Raw genomic sequence first — 13,364 nt, forward strand, 5'->3', positions numbered from 1 at the left:
ATTAGTATAGTAAGACTGCAGGGTGGCCCGTAGCATTAGTCGGCAAATAGCGTAGAAGTGTGGTGAGACTGCAGGATGGCCCATAGCATTAGTTGGCTGGTAGCGCAGAAGTGTTATAAGACTATAGGGGTGGCCCGTAGCATTCACTAGTTGGCAGGACGAGTATAGTAAGACTACGGGGTGGCCCGTAGCATTCGTCGGTCCCTATTTGGCAGTACGAATGTATCAGATGCGTGATTCGCTAGCAGGGTTTTCAGATAGTTTAAGATGGGGCAGGGAAGCCTCCCGGATGCGAGTGAGCCACAATATGTTTGGATTCGGAAGGTGGTAGGTCATTGGAGACCACGAGTGATGTAAGACTGCGGGTAAGCCGTAGCATTCATTAGCAACTTAGTTCGCGGAATGTGGGCGGGGGGCCCGTATCTCTGAGTTAGCATGATAAGATTAGGAAAGTCTAGCTAGTTGAGATTAGAGGAGGAGTGGGTCTGCATAGCCCTGGATAGGTGAGACCTATGGGAGAGGCCGCACCGAAGTATAGATGGGTAAGACTCGTAGGCGAGGCCCGTGTTCTTTTAGCAGTAGGTGAGACCTGGTAGAGACCTTAGGGTAAGGTAGGGGATCGGGGATCCTAGATCTTCTAGAGCCATAGTGGCTAGGCTGGTAGAGCAATTCAGGTAGTCGCTGTATCTTCTTCAGTCGCTGAGAGCGACTGAGGGAATGTTCTTGCGTTCGGTAACCGGTGGGGGACCGGTGTTTCGGGTAATGGTAGATCAGTTGGGACCAGGGCGGTCTCGGTTCATCCGGTAGGCGGATGGGATTCAGCAGGACTTCAGGCAGGAATGATGGTGAGGGATTGGTTGTAAGAAGTCGTGAGCTGATCGGGTGGTGCTGAGTTGCTCACTGCGAAATCAAATGATCTCAGAGTAAATGATTTGGTTCGGTGATGCCGTTCTCGTCTGAGCCTTAATCGTAGCAGATAGGGATCTCTACCCGGAGGATTGTCTGAATTATCACGCTGAGTGGAGTTTCCAGTATTGGAGCATCGTTGTGGGATTGTTCTGGCACTGGTAGTGGCAGGGATTGCGGTTTCAGCAGAGGATTGGTCCTCGAAGGAGATTGGGAAGGTCTGTTGCTTGTGGAAAGTGCCTTCGAAAGGCCAGCGACAGTGCAGGGCAAGAGGGTGAACCCCTTTGTGTATTAATGGTAAGTGTAACAGGAGTATCGGTAAGGTTACCGGTTGGGTAAAAGTGTTGTACTCGAAGGTAGAAATGATCGGTAAGGTTTGGATCGGATGGGCGGAGTGTGTAGCTAGTGGTAAAGTGGTAACCGGATGGTAAGGTAGTTGATCATGGCGGACTTCGAGGACGAAGTCTAGTTTAATTGGGGGAGAGTTGTAACACCCTGATTTTCGAAGACCTAGAAAGGAAAGAAAACCTCAAGATGAGGAAGTGACTCGTCGAGTAGATGGGTGACTCGACGAGTAGAAGCGAATTTGGTCGCGGGATAAGTGACCCACTCTGCGAGTTGGCCAGGTTTTGGGAAAACCCTAAATGCGGGACTTGTACCCTATTTAAAGAACATTACAACCCTTCTTCAGCCCCCTTGATACTCTCTCAAGTTCAGAACGAAACCCTAGAGCCTCCCTCGAGTTTGTGAACCATTTTGTGAGTCTTGAAGCATTTTGAAGCTTGGAAGAACAAGAAGAAGATTGGAAGGTCAAGGAGGAAGGAGTAGATCTAGAAGATTCACTCCATTTGCTGCTCATTTTGGTAATCAAGTTCTCACATTGACTTCTAGTTTGATAGATCTCTCTATGTCCCTTTTTATGGAGTTTATGGTCCAAGATGGATGTCTTGTGGGATTTGGACGTCCCCAAACTAGATCCTTCCAGATTTAGAGGTGTTCAGAGTAGTAGAGGCATAAAGGTGGAAGCTTTATGCCATTGTACCTCTCCATGCAAAGTTTAAGGAGTTGTTTTGGCCTTTTGAGCAAAAAGGGCCATGCATGGGTGCAAAGGTAGTGGCTTTGTGTGATATCACGACCCTAGGAGGCCGGATCTGGGTCTTGGATACCTTAAGCTTGTCTGAAATCGTCTGAATAGTGTTGGACATAGAGAGACTCGGTGATTCAGTTGTGGGACTCGGTGAGTCAGGCCAGTTCTTGCCCCAAAACCCTTCTGTTAAGGGTGTGAGTGAGCTTGGAAAGGGACTCAGTCGGCCCGAGTCCATAATGGTCATGAAGTTCATCGTACTCGACGAGTTCATGGAAGAACTCGGCGAGTCTAAGGCAATCTCCTTAGTTATGAAGATGGACTCGACGAGTTGTTCATACAACTCGATGAGTCACAGACTAGACACATTCATATGTGGATGATGAACTCGACGAGTTCAAGGATGAACTCGGCAAGTCGGATGAAGTTGGTCCCGATTGTGTGGTTGAAGGAGAACTCGTCGAGTCATTGCTAAACTCGACGAGTGGATTCGGGGTTGTATTGGGTTGGAGTAATATGGACTCGACGAGTTGGTGGACCAACTCGGCGAGTCAGGCCAACTGGATGTTGACTTTGACCATTGACTTTGACCAAGTTTGACCAAGGTTGACTTTTGGATTATTATGGTCTAAGTGTTGTTTTGGGTATTGATAGTTTGGGAAGCCGAAGGGTCAGCGGTTCAGAAGTGCCTAGCAGTCAGAAGTGTTCATCGAATCTTCTGCAGTGTGAGGTGAGTCTCCTCACTGTTTGTATGGGTCTACGGCCACAATGTCGGCCCATTTAGTTTATGTATGGTAGGAAGACCCAGGGGTTAGCCCTAGGCATTATGCATGAAAGACCAGGAGGAGGCTCCTAGCACACAGTAAGTTATTATGTATGGTAGGAAGACCCGGGGGTTAGCCCTAGGCATTATGCATGAAAGACCAGGAGGAGGCTCCTGGCACACAGTATGTTATTATGTATGGTAGGAAGACCCGGGGGTTAGCCCTAGGCATTATGCATGAAAGACCAAGAGGAGGATCCTGGCACACAGTATGTCATTATGCTTGGTAGGAAGACTCGGGGGTTAGCCCTAGGCAACATGTATGAAAGACCAGGAAGTGGCTCCTGGCACACTGTATGCTATTATGAATGAAAGACCAGGAGGTGGCTCCTGGCACACTGTATGTTGAGTAGCCTAGTGGAGTAGTATGTATAGTTGTCTTTGTGATGCTTGCATGGAAGACCAGGGGGTGGCCCTTGGCACTTATCTGTAAGACCCAGGGAGTGGCCCCAGGCTTGACAAGAAAGACCACGTGCGGCCCGTGGCAAAACAGCAAGACTATGTTTGGCACATAGCACCTTACTTGATTATAGATATGTTTGTTATGTATGGCTCATGGTTACGTATGGCATGTATGGATCAGTTGATATGTATGGTATGTGGTATATGGGGAACTCACTAAGCTTCGTCCTTACGGTTTTCAGCTATTTGTTTCAGGTACTAATGTTTTTCCAAGGAAGGAGTTCGGGGCGACCGCAGCGCATCACACCATGTTTTCCGCACTAGATGATCTTTGGGATTTAAAAATCTGATAATTGTTTATTAAGAATGTTATTAATTGATTAAGCAAGATTTATTAAGCGGTTTTTGATTAATTGAAATGAAATTTTTGGCCTTGAATTTTAGGATGTTACACCAGAAAATCCAATATTTTCTATAAAAGTAGTTTGTGAGTCTTGTTCCAAAATCGTGTGTATTTGCATGCATGTTCCTTGTTTTCCTTTGTTTGTATTTGAAAAGACTATGACCCCAGAAAATCCTATATCTTTTGTATATAAAATTGTTGTGGACTTACAAACCCTAAGTCCGGAGTGGTGAAATTAGTTTACAAAATAGACGAAACATAGTTGTGTATTTTATAAAACTAGTAGAGTGCATATTCTTCGTAAATTAAAATAATATTGTTATTCTCTATGTGAGTCATTATAACCATACTAATATGACTAACGTGCATGTCTTGACGTTCTTCAGGCACCGGTTTCTAAAGATACTTGTCACCCTAGACTGGCATGTCTAGTTGTAGCGAATAGCTCAGGTGTGGGGATGTCAACCCCGTATAGATCTATACACAATTATCTCGCTCTCTCCAGGAGACTCTGGTTATAACTACAGGACATACGATGTACGCTAAGTAGGTACGGTGAAGGAGTGTCTCACAAGAGCCTCAACAAAATTTACGCGACTTTATAGAATCATGTATACGATGTTCTTAAGGTAAGTTTATAACTACGGTTTTATGACTCGCGTTTTACAACTTTATGACATACAATTTAACACTTGTATTTTTATAAGCTTTTTGATAGTCAGGTTATGACATGCGCATATTCCTATCGTAAAAACTCTGCTTTGCATACCGGTTATATTAAATTATTTATAATGATAGTTATAAATAATTTCTAATATCTTGATAACCTCCATATGTGTAAAAATAACGTATTACCTTCGGTTTTAAACCATAATAATAATAATTTTTACATATCTCAATTTTTCCACAATACATATAAAACTTAAATTTTTATTTTATTTTATGTATTTATACAAATTTTATGGAAAAGATGAATTTGCCCATTTTTACTACAATTGTCAAAAATAACCCATTTTTACCACAATTGTCAAAATACCCCATTTTTTACCACAATTGTCAAAATAACCCATTTTTACCACAAGTGTCAAAAATAACTCATTTTTACCACAATTGTCAAAAATAACCCATTTTTATCGATGTTTGTGGTAAAAATTTATATATTCAAAAATTAACCATTTTGAGTGTACAATTTTCATATTTAACCATTTTTCAAGCTTTCATAACCAAAAATTTGTTTTAACATATTCTTGAACATATTATATTGATTTTTAACATACATCAAGTGAAACCATTTTTCACCTCGCAACTAGTTTCCATTTTTAGCAAAACACCAAGATAACTATGTTCCAACAACTTTAGACTAAACAAAATATCGAGTTCTTGGAGTGTAAGCATGTAATATCAACATTTCTTCACACATAAACATACATACACACAAATACATGCAAATATACAAAGATTTTACACAAGACTAGACTTGTATCCTCCCCCAAAAGAAGAAAACTCGAAAATAAGGGGTATGAAGCTAACCTTGGGGCCTTTTTCGAAGTGTAGAGGAAGATGAAGACGGGTTTTTCGGTTCTAGCTTGCTTTCTTGAGGAGATTCTTGAAGTTATGGTGTTCTAAGAGCATATACATGAAAATGGAGTTGTATGAGGAAGGGTTTTTAGTGTAAACTTGGAACAAAACAATAGAGTTTACCAAAAACTTACCAAGTTTGTAAGCTTTAAGAAACCTTCTTTCAAACCACACACACACCCACGAATCTTAGAGAGAGAAGATGAGAGAAGGGTTGAAGGTTTGAGAGGAAAGGAGAAGTGAGAGTGAACTTTGAAATGAATTGTGGGGAGTGAGAGGGAGGATCGGCCGAGTTTAGAAAGAGGAGGGAGGAAGTCATGCATTGATACTTGTTGGGCAATATTCACTCTTCCTAGATGCATGTAGGTTAAAAGAATTATTATTTGCCATGCAATATTGAGGTGGCATGCTTAGATAATTCCCCTTTTCCCTTTTTTTTGTATATCCGATCGGATTATGGAGAGGGGAGAAAAAAATGTTTTCAGTTTTGAAGGGCAACCGAGAACACCCTAGAGCCATTAGTGTTTTCGGTTTGTACGAGTTTTTGGGCTTGGCTCGGCCCAAGAATGGTTTCAGTCCAATAATAGGCCCAAAAGGTGTGAAATTGGCCCAATAAAGGTTTTCGTTTTAAGGAGAGAGCCCAATAGAGATTTTTGACCCATTAGGGCCCATATATGGGTTTTCGGCCCAATGAGATTAAATGGAAGAGCTTTCGGCCCAATAGGAAGTCCAATAGTGAATTGCGGCCCATTGATGCTAAAAATAAGGTTTTAGGCCCAATAGGACACTAAGGATGACTTTCGGTCCATAATAAAGTCTAATTGAGGTTTTAGGCCCATTAGAGCCCAAAAGAGAGTTTTCGGCCCAAAAGGACCAATTGGAGAGGTTATCCACCCATCAGGGCCCAATAAGAGAGTCTTGGTCCAAATAGGGGTTTGGGCCGAGAAAGCTTGGGCTAAGGTCCAAAGTTGAGTAAACTTAGCTTATCGGGTTAGGTTTTGGGCTTATACAAGGTGGTTTCAACTTGAATCACAATTTTTGGATGTATAAACTTAAATAGTATTGAAGTTTGATTTATACTAAACGTAGTGTTACAAGGTTACACAAAGAAGTTATCTTGTACAAAGATAGAAATATTAACCCTAATCTGCTAGTTGTGACACATCAACATTCTAATTATTTTCATTACGTTTCCTTACGAAAAGTCATTTATTACCAATTGGTTTAACATCGAGTGGTGTTAGAGCAACATATCCAAACACTCTTCTATTTACTAAGCAACCCATTTCAACATGGATTGCTTATTTCCATTAAGGTCATTCTGTTCTACGTTGGCACTCAATAATAGTATGTGGTTGCATATAATCATTGATTATAATATGTATGGTCACTATATATATGAACACATCATCGATGACTATCTTATCTCGCTTCAAAATATCATCGAAGAAAACATACTCGATAGATATTTCAAGATTATCAGGATGATGAGAAATTGGTGCTTCTTTGGAAACATACTCATTTAATACATCATTATGATCCTGAATGATTTCGTGTATCAGAACAGATGCAACAAAATTTCTCTTCTGTCTAGTTATAAATCTTTGGTACCGACCGGTCTTCCTCTTTTATTGGGAAGAGTGGTGGACAGGATAGCTGAAGGAAGCATTCTTTTCACAGTGGGTGCGACCATAACATGTTCAAACAGAACATGTCATCGTACAAGAACGTTTATCCTTGCAGGCACATTTGCACGAGGTATATTTGATCTTATGATATTTGATTAAATGTGCCTGATAGTTTATTAGCAACATTTTATAGACTAAGAAATCGTTGTACTTCCATAATTATCATATGATACGGCATGTTTATATGTTTATGGTTTGTAACAAATTGTGTTTCGAAACGGCAGGTTTGAGAAACACTAGATTTGCTAAAATTAAATTTGTTTTCGGAACGACAGGTTTGAGAAACACAAGTATTGTGTGAAGGGTGAATGTGTTCTTATTGATCGATCGACGAATCGATTGTGAGGCACCAATTCAACATCAATTTATAAACACATTCAAGGAAATTATTATTTATTCAACCCTTTTCGGTAGCTCTATTCGAATACGACCAGGAAAACAATGAGGGTAGTAGGCACATAGAACTTTAAAAACTAACCTCATTATGATATAAATAACCTTCTTAATCTTTCTTTGACATCGTATTTAAAATAGGTAAGTCTATATGAGTAATTATATTTTTTCCAACTTAATTGTGAATATATCTATTTATTAAATGGTAAAAACATGTAAATAATTCATTCTTTAGTAAAACAACTTTAGAGAAAAAAAAAATACCAAATCCTATTTTTTAGGCCATGTTTTTTATCAAAAAAAAAAACGAATATACCATTGTTCGTTATTTTTCGTCCACTTTCCATAGAGATCCATATCGATATATAAAAATGAATTTTTTTTTATAAAAACTCATTTCATTTTCTTTGTTAGGTAAAAAGTTAAGGTCTATTTTTTTATAGAAAAAATTAATAAATATATCAAAATTCATATTTTTGGTACTCTTCAAACATAGATTCATATTGATGTTAATAAAAAAAAATTCGAAATTTCAGTTCAGATTCATATTGTGAACCTGCTCAGATTCACAGTGTGCATAATAGTAAGTCAGATTCACAATGTGAATAAACTTATTTGTTGATTTTACAAAAACTAATTTATGAGTAATGAAAAAGTTAAAATATTATAAAACTATATAAAATATAATTTGATTCATATGTAAATTTCACTAAGTTAATTTGCGAATGATCAAAGAGTTGAAATAGTAAATCAAATTCACATTGTGAATGTTACACATTGAAATATTTACAGTTTAGATTCAAAGTGTGAATCTGAATTGATCGAGTTTTTTCACATTGTGAATGTTACGAATTGAAATATTTACAGTGTAGATTCAAAGTGTGAATCTGCACTGATCGAGTTTTTTTTTTTAATCGGTGTTGATGATTATTAATAGAGTACAAAAAAATAATATTTTTGGTATAATTAGTTTTTTTGGATAAAAATAAACTTAAATATTGAAAAAAATAACAAAATGAAGTGGGTTTTTTTCAAAAAAAATCGTTTTTTATATATCAACATGGATCTTTATGGAAAGATGACGAAAAATATGAACAACGGTATATTCGGTTTTTTTCGATAAAAAATGTGGCCTAAAAAAGTTTAAACGAAAGAAAGAGGTGGGTTTTTTGGTAAGGAGTTGGATTTTTTGGTATAATCTGGTGTGTGTGCGTCCAATTTACAAGTGTACATCTATTTCCTTGGCCGTTGATCATTATAATTTTCGACGTTCACGATTGGTTTCTTGGTTCCGTTTTAATTATGGTTCTCTATTGAACCTATATATATATATATATATATATATATATATATATATATATATATATATATATATATATATATATATATATATATATGTGGGTGGTTCAACCATGAAAAAAAACTAGAATACTTTTTATGGATTTTACTCTTTTTTCGGAGGAATATTAAGAGTTTTAGAAGACCATTTATGCATCCTAAGCAGCAAACACCATTTATATGACATAAATAAATAATTATTTTATCATACAAAACGAATGCATAGATAAATATATGTAGAGAAAAATCGTATAAGGCTGGAAGGAGTTGTGCCATCGAAACCGCACTCCCTTCACTGCCGCATGTGCGTCACATCATTTTTTACCACATAAGTGTGGTTTCTTGCCAGACGCAATGAGTGGTGCCACAATTTTTGTGTTTTTTTTAATAATTTAAGCAAATAAAACTTCATTTTAAAAAATATATATATTACATTGCTTTACTTGGGTTTATTTTATTATTATTTTTTAATGGATAAAATCTTTTTTTTACGTGCGTGAAGTGGTGGCTAGACATGGGGTGCATGTGTCGGTAGTCTCTGATCGTGATGTTCGGTTTACATCCAGATTCTGGAAGAATTCCACGAGGAGCTGGACACTCAGCTACATTTTAGCACAGCGTATCACCACCAGACCGACGGCCAAAGCGAGAGGACGATACAGACACTGGAGGATATGCTGCGGGCATGCGTGTTGGATTTTGGAGGGAGTTGGGATACGTATCTCCCACTGGCAGAGTTTTCGTACAATAACAGTTATCATGCCAGTAGCGATCGAGCCCCGTTCAAAATGTTATACGGTCGAAGATGCAGGACCCCGGTTTGTTGGGATGAGGTTGGACACCGGGTCATGGGGAGGATAGAGGTAGTGCTCAAGACTACCGGATTAATTCAACAAGTGCACGACTGACTGCGAGTTGCGCAGAGTCGTCAGAAGAGTTACGCTGACCGACGGCGTTCAGACCTAGAATTTCAGGTAGGGGATTTTGTACTATTGAAGGTGTCACCTTGGAAGGAATCATCAGTTTTCGAAAGAGGGGTAAGCTAGGATCCCGATATATTGGGCCATTTAGGATTTCGCCCCGAGTGGGTAAAGTAGCCTACCGTCTGGATTTACCGGAAGAGCTTAGCCAGATTCACAACACCTTCCATGTGTCTCGGCTTCGAAAGTGTGTCACTGACGAAGCCGCGGTCGTCTCACTGGGTGAGATCCAGGTGGATGAGAGCCTGAACTACATTGAGAAGCCCGTTGTGATTCTGTATAGGAATACCAAGGTTCTTCGGATAAGGAAGTAAGATTGGTGAAAGTGCAATGGCAGCATCGGAGGGGCTCCGAATGGACTTAGGAGCCGGAAGAAGAGATGCGAGAGCATTACCCAGATTTGTTTGGGTCAGCAGACTTCGAGGCCGAAGTCTAATTCAAGTGGGGGAGACTTGTAACGCTTGTTTCGGTATTGGTTGGATATTTGCCAATTGGGGAGGTTATATGCATGGACTCGGCGAGTTGGGAGTCCAACTCGTCGAGTAGGGTCGTGTATCATGGACGCGGGTTGGAAGTGACTCAGCGAGTCGGAAGGCCCGACTCGGTGAGTTGGGGCTGTTTAATGAAAACCCTAACTTTAGGGTTTGCCCCCTATATAAACATCATTAACAGCCTCCATAGCCTCCCATTTGCACCGTAGGAACTGTTCACGGCCGCAAACCCTCTTGTGAGAGAAGTGAGAGCCTTGGTGAGATAAATTGGTGAATCTTGGGAAGGATTTAAAGTTGGAGGAAGAAGGATCAAGGGAGAAACATCAGATCCAGCATCTACTTCGTTTTGGGCACTTTACTGAGGTATTAATTCGTCATCTTAAGCCTTGAAGTCTTAGATCTCCATTTGGATGATTATGGTCATTATTGAGGGGAAAATGGAATCAAGCTTGGATCTGGACCTATCACAGTCATATGGTTCCATATCTAGACCTTCTTAGGTCCCAAATAGCATAAAGTTGCAACTTTTTATAAGCTTATCCCCTCTCCATGCATGAAAACCTTATTTGAAGGTTAGTTTTGGTGTTATGGCCATGTGAGGCCATGCATGCACGTAATGTTTGCAACTTTACATGACATCTGCCCTAGAAGATGTGACATCCCCATTTTCACGGCCAAAAAAGACCAATTTTGTTTATGCTTTATAAAAATCAGAGTACCTCTTTTAATAAAAATGGTGCGGAATTTGTTCCCAGTAAAACATGATAAATACGTTATCAAAGCATTTCCGAAGAAAAGTATTTTTATTCATTTTAAAACATTTGGGATATTATCGTCAATACAGAAACATAAGCATAAACATAACTTACATTCATTATCACTAGTGATTTATATCTCCTTAATCTCTTAGTGTAATGTGACTGCATATCAACACCTGTGATATAAATAAGCTGGAGTGGGTCAGGTTGGGAAACCTGGTGAGTACATAGGGTTTTCAACCCACAATAATATAATCATTATGTTTAATCATCAAACAATCAATCAACCCAATTACCCATCTCCATTATCTTATTTACTATTAAGGATCTACCCTAAGAATCAGCTATTCCTCGTTCATTCATTCCTAAGGATTATCCTAAGGAATAGGCACGAAATCCATCTTTGCTAATGACACATTTGTCAAGCACAGCTACTAATATTATCACTTTGGCGCAGCTGCCAGAATTGTGACATTCCTTTTGAGGCGCATCTTCCGGTATTGTCCCTTAGGCGCACCTGCCGGGGTTATGAGGTTCTCTATTAGGCGCTTCTGCCGGTAGAGTCCTTTAGGCGCATCAGCCAGGGTTATCTTGTTCATTGACAGTATCGTTTCCGAGAATCCACTCGCAATACATGTCAATGGGTTTTTATCTCGTTTATCGACAGTATCTTTTCCGAGAATCCACTCGCAATACATGTCAATGGGTTTTTAGAGTACAACTGGTGAATACACAGTTCAAATAACACCTACAGGTTGCGAGCCTGCTAGTGTTCCACTGGACTGTCTAGAATAGTCCGTGGTTGTCATCCATACTCTGCTAGATGACGGGGCCAACACTTGGGTAAAAGGCTTCTCTCATGGTTCACCTCTCACCCTTATCTCATGGTCTATATCACCTCTCATCATTTTATTTTTTTGTCACACAACAACTGTTTCATCTACCCATGTTTTACCCAACACATTTTGTAGATATAAAATACATATACAATTTAAATCATTTAAAACATGTATAAAAATCTTTCACCCAGCATAGATGGCAAGTATACAGACAATATGCACACATAGCACGTAATTTATATTAAATACTTCATATCTATGTGTAATATGAAAGTAACTATGCACTCACTTGAAAAGGTGGTGACTCGGCACTCGGACAGCACTTCGTTACTCTTAACACAAGTTTCCTTTAACAAAACCTAGTATCATTACCGCTAGAGTTTAGTCTAATATTCACCGAGACTAATTAATAGTCTTGCTATTATTACTATTATATAAGCATGAAACAATATTTCTCAACCACTATATACAGAAAGGGGCCAGACATAAAACACCGGAGGGCAGGACCATTTTGGCATATAGCACTTCTGAAATCCAACAACCCTACGCGGCCCTTTAAACCAGATTCCCCATACCGCGAGTGGTTAAAATATATTATAACGACACTTATATAACTCATAATAATAGCCCAAGTACTTATTATAAAGTCCTAATAACATTACTATATTAAAACATAAGATATACTAACGATAGGGTAGGCGTAGCTCACTTACAGCGGGTTTTTCGCAAAACCGGGCTTCGCTGGAGCAGCGTTCCCGAGCCGAAAGGCTCTTTTCTCAGGGCTTCGGGAGCCTCAGGGCTTCCTTCGGGTTCTAGGGGGTTTACCTACGCTTAGGGGGGTTTTGGGGGCTTAGAGATAGAAAGTAGAGAGAGAAAGTGAAGTTGGGAAGGTGTGAAGAATGAAGGAACCCGGCACCTCTATTTATAGGCTGGAATCCTGCTCTACTCGTCGAGTAGGAGGTCCTACTCATCGATTCCATGGCCAGGTGTCACCATCTGGTGGCTTGCCTTGGGGAGAAAGCCTTGGCCCATATTCAGCCACGTCACCCGATTTCGCACAGCACCCTGCCGACTTCTAAACCCTGTAACTTTTGCATACGAGCTCCGTTTTTGACGTTTTTTATATCCACGCGTAGGTAAACGCTCTACAACTTTCATTTAGACTCCGTCGGCTAATTCTCGACCGATCTTACATTTAACAGTAGGAGGAGATTAGACTGTTAAATGACCGCGAAGAATTCGTAACTCCTTCATACGGACTCCGTTTTCGTCTGTCTTTTTATAGTTGAGTTCCTATTAATGAGATCTTTAACTCTCATTTAGGTTGCGTAGGCCAAAAACCGCTCGAACTAAAATTCGAGTTTCGGACGTACACTACTATGTCAAATCTTAGAAAATTCATAACTTCCTCATACGAAGTCAGATTTGGGCGTTCTTTTTTTGTATGTTCTCGGTTTAACGTATACTACAACTTTTGTTTAGATCACTAAGGCTAAAAAGTCCACTATCGTAAATTCACTATTTACGTCTCCCGGTGCCGTGTCGGTTTTGCCGAAAAACTTCGACGGGCCATAACTTCTTCGTTATAACTCGGATTTCGGCATTCTTTATATGTACGGAACCCTTGAGAAATATTCTAAAACTTGGTTTATAAATAATCTTTTGTCAAAAAGTCGTTTTC

Source organism: Lactuca virosa, chromosome 2, assembly GCF_052849685.1.
Source record: "Lactuca virosa cultivar CGN04683 chromosome 2, Lactuca_virosa_CGN04683_v6, whole genome shotgun sequence".
NCBI classification, from domain to species: domain Eukaryota; kingdom Viridiplantae; phylum Streptophyta; class Magnoliopsida; order Asterales; family Asteraceae; genus Lactuca; species Lactuca virosa.